This window comes from Silene latifolia, chromosome 11 (assembly GCF_048544455.1).
Source record: "Silene latifolia isolate original U9 population chromosome 11, ASM4854445v1, whole genome shotgun sequence".
NCBI classification, from domain to species: domain Eukaryota; kingdom Viridiplantae; phylum Streptophyta; class Magnoliopsida; order Caryophyllales; family Caryophyllaceae; genus Silene; species Silene latifolia.
In genome coordinates, this window is record NC_133536.1 from 57,781,297 (window position 1) to 57,786,398 (window position 5,102).

The window sequence follows — 5,102 nt, forward strand, 5'->3', positions numbered from 1 at the left end:
CCATCAATCGCATCACACTCTAGTCACTTCGAGACGTCACCTCATACAAGTAACTATGGGCAATTACAATGTTAATCCATGTTCACTTTAACGGGGTTCAATTGTCTCCACAACCCGTTTGGATATAACAATGTACAAGGTGAGTTAATAATAACTCAAACGACAAATGTCGACATCACACTCGGGTAGTCAATATCATATTACAACCTTGTGATGTATATCGTAAGTGTAAACACTTATTGATTGCAATAGAAGTTTAACATGCCATGTGTCCATGTGTTCACACCTCTTACACTTGCATTTTCCTTTACATTCATGTTCTCTCTCATAGCATGAACTTTACCAAGTACACATCAAGGTTCCCGACCTCGGTTTTGGTTCTTTATCTTGAAAGAACTTTCTTATCGATTATCACATAACGAACGAATTTGTGGTGAATGATATAACTTGTACTGATCAAGTATTCCATCCACACACAATGCACTAAGTATATGTTTTGCAGAGTCTTGCAACAATTTGCCAAGACGATTGGCCTAGCACTTCTCACAAGTCCTAGCACAGTTAGGAAAGATTAGTTTTGAGTAACTTCTTATTCAACTAAGTACCTTTCCAAAACTTCTTATTTCTCTTTCTAGGTTTGAAAGATTAAGGATTCTCATAAATCCTTACATGTGCTCGGATTTTCATTAATATGCGCAACCTCTTGACACATATAAGAGCATTCTGACAATCATCGAAATCGCTCATCGTATTCTACTTGAGAATTCATGACGTTTCTATTGTGGCTTACCAATGAATCATCATGCTCTTATGCATATGATTCACCATTGGACATGTGCATGATCATTCTAATGGCGGAAACATTAGTTACTAATAATCATGAGATCAACCATTCATAGGTTCAATGAACGACCATGACTGCTAATGGCAATTCCATTTTCATCTATATGAATATCCTATGTGTATGTTGATATGATGTGTATCTCTTAATACTAATCCAACATCCCTTGATGTAATTGGATTCATCATAGTCCATTTTCATCCAGAATTGAAAACTCAAAAGCTTCTTTATGAAAGAAGGTATTAGCTCGTCATTCTTCAATGAGTGATGATGAGTTGTAAACATTCAAAGGATGATAGCTCCCACTAAATTCCATGTCTTCACATGATAATTTCCTAACTCCCACTCAATTCTACATATTTCGTAATTGACTTCTCAATCGAAACTTTTCAAGAATTGAAATATAAATTGCATTGCCAAGTTATTAAGATAAAACCATATATGTTCCCATCATATCCTTTAAAAATACCTATTTCGAAGAGGTCTCTTTTTAACCTTACGGAAAGAGATTTTAAATCTCTAACACACTCATGTCATGATGATATGTAGCAATGTCATTATTCAAATATAAATAATATCTAGAACACGTCCTTCGAAATACCCTTTCGGAATGAGGTTTAACCATTTCATAATGAGGTTAAGTAATGACATTTGCGTGGTTAAAACTTGACCATTGAAGATATCGGTATATATCAATCTTTGCAACTCGATCATAACTAGTATGTTATTATAATTCATTTAGGCTCTTAATTAAATCTCATGGTTGAAACTATTGGTCAAAAATTTCATAAACTTAGTCAAAAACTTGTTAAGACTTTACATTAGTCATTTTTCTTCCAAAACTTTGTTTTGGTCTCCTCGTGTAGTTATCTTGAGAATATACTCTTATGATTACTTCACTTGGTCTCTTTAGTCATATAGAACTAACTTGAGACCATAGATCTCATCTATTCGGTATACTATGTAAATAGATATACCTTCATTCAAATCATTCTCTCTTGCGTAGATCTTCATTTACACAAGTACACAATTTTATCTTGCCTTGTGTGTTGTGTCCTCATTGTTCTCCCACTCTATCTTTAGAATAAATACACTATAGATTCAAAGATAGCATATGAGACACAAATTAATGATGTTGAATTATAAGGAGAACTATCTCATAGATAGACTAATAGTTATTGATTTCATATGTGTACTTGGTGATTGACATTCTTTAAGAGAGTTCATAGACTCAAAATCGCTTTATAAATGATCATACACAAGCCTTAAGCATGTGGACATATAATGAAACCCGTCATTATATTTGTTCATTAGATCACTTTAAGTGAATAATCTTATGTTTCTAAGAGCAAGCATTTAAAGATGAATTTTAGAACATAAAAGGATAAATGATAAAAGGGGTGACTTGGGTTGCAAACCAAGTCACCATTATCCAAAATACAAACCATTATCCAAAATACCTTTCCATGTCGAACACGGAAACTTAAGGTTCTAAAATTCAAAACATAATTTGAAATAAGACAATGAAAAGCAAAGCTCCATGAAAGCTATCCCTAGCTTCTAGATGGTTTCTCATGCTTGCTTTTCCTTTCCCTTGTCTTTGCTTGGTGGAGGCCCTATTTACAATAAAAAGGGAGATACATTATCACAACTTTGCATCATAATACCATAGTTGAATTAGAAACATAAAAGAAGGATAGTCATTTACCTACTGGAGTAATCTTTCCAGCCTTAATATCACAAAGGTATTTGGAACAATTTCTTTTCCAATGTCCCATACCATTACAATAATGGCATTTATCAAGAGGACCCTTCTTGATTTTTGAAGTGCTAGCTTCACAAGTCTTAACTTTGGTGAATGTGGGAGCTTGCTTCTTGCCCTTTCTCCCATTCTTCTTGAACTTCCCCTTACTCTTAGTGCTTATGTTAAGCACATCCTTGGGAGGGTTCACATTTAACCCCATGTCCCTCTCGGCTTGCACAAGTAACTTGTGCAACTCCTCAAGAGACCCATCCTTGTCTTGCATGTTAAAATTCACCCGGAATTGAACATACGCTTTCACTTTGGACAAGGAGTGTAGAATCCTATCTACAATGAGTTCTTTGGGGATTTCAACCTTTTGAATTTTCAAGGTCTCGACTAGCTCCATGAGTTTGAGCACATGAGGGCTAACCTTTTGGCCCTCTTTGAAGTCGAGATCAAAGAATGCCGCGGCCGCCTCATATTGGACGATCCGCGGAGTTTGTGAAAACATGGTCACAAGTTTGGAGTAAATCTCTTTAGCAATGCCCATTTTAAAGGCTCTCCTTTGGAGGTCCGCTTCCATCGCAAATATCAAGACATTTTTCATTGCGGCGGACTCCTTTTGGTAAGCCTCATATGCCTCCCTAGTGGCGGCGGTTGACCTAGTAGTAGGTTCGGGTGGAGAGGCCTCGGTAAGGTAACGAAGCTTGTCGTCACCTTGGGCGGCCAATTTGAGTTGGGCATCCCAATCGGAGAAATTTGACCCATTCTTTTCAAGTTTACATCGATCCATAAAGGATCGCAGCCATGATGAACTAGCGAGAGGTGTGGCGTTTGGAGTTGGTGTTGCCATTTGTTATGAGAAAAAGAAGTGGTCTACAAAACAAAATATAAGGAGTAAAACAAATGTCGTTTTAACAATAATACTCGTAAAAATTGTATGATTTAAACAAGTTTTATGCATTTTTCTAGTGACCTCTACCCAACTAGATAAATGATTCCAAGACCCAAATTCATATCGACTTAGGCACGGTGGGGCCGATTCATCCTTCATCAATATAACTTGGTGGATTAACGTTTAATCGATTCTACTTTTAGAACTCTTGGTCGATAATATTACATTAACAATTATCTTTAGCCCAAAACACATTCGACAAGGGCACGGTGGGGCCGATACATCCCTTATCAAAAACTTTTGTTGAGTTCAATCCAAAATTCGAATAAATGTGTCCATGATCCAAACCCATATTAACTTGGACACGGTGTGGCCGATACATCCCTTATCAACAGGAATTCGGTGGATAGACATTTATCACCCACTTCCCCTACGTAACAAGGTTTGTACCCCGGTGGAGCCGAGCGCACTCCCTCGCGAAATAGGTTTTCATGGTTTCTACTATTTGGTAAGGCTATGTCTCAATTAATTGTTTAGCGAGAGGTCATGTCAATTTATTATCTATCACGTTTTAAGTGAACTAAAGCGGTGAACTACGATAATTTTAATTGACACGGTCGACAAACTCGATAAAATAAGGATGCATGTTTTAGTTATGGCGATTTAGCGATGCATGTGACATAAAATAAAATGCAAGCATAAAAATAAATAAATCCTAGTATGGCCTTTCCTAAAATAGAAAAAACTATTTAACTATTACATATTCGGAAACCAACTTCATTGGTCCCTTGAACTTTGGTTGTGGCACGCATCTCGAGGTGACACCGTCTTTATGTATCGTCATTCTTGAAGAAATCCGTCTTTGGGAACTCCGGAATGAATAAAATTACATAATAAATTACATAATTTCCTAATATACATTTGTAACTAAAATAAAATAAATCTATTAAATTACAAAACGGTGATACGAGATCACAATAAAATTACAACCGAATCGATATTCCCATACATTTCGGGAAATACCAATTAAATCTAAGGCCATACTAAGTAAAATTACATAATTCAAAAATTACATAAATTAAAATTATGTCAATCATAAAGAAAATGCAGCATTATAATATGTATGAACATGCTCAATTTTATGCTAAATCGCCTTTAATTAGCCAATATCGTATATTACTCGGTTTTTACGGATTTGCGTGATTTCAACATTTTATAATCACAAAAATTACATAAATTCATATTTATGCATAAGTTAATTACCCTAACCTCTTTGGACTCAAAATATAGTCTTCACTAATAATTTGACCATAATTAACTCATATTTACAAAATTGTTCATTAATTTACTAAAAATTACAAAAATAAGCTATAAACTTCAAATAAATCATAAAATTTCAAATAAATTTGAAATTTGAAATTTAAACTCATGAACATTCTGGAAAAATACCATGACACTCATAATGTTCAAAAACTTAGGTTAAAAATTTCGAAATTTTTCCGGAAAAACAATGTTGCGGTTTATCGATTTTTAACTAAAATAATCATAAAAACATGGAAAAATTATATTCATTAACTTTTCAATTTTTGGATCTAAAAAATATAATAAAATGCAACATTAGA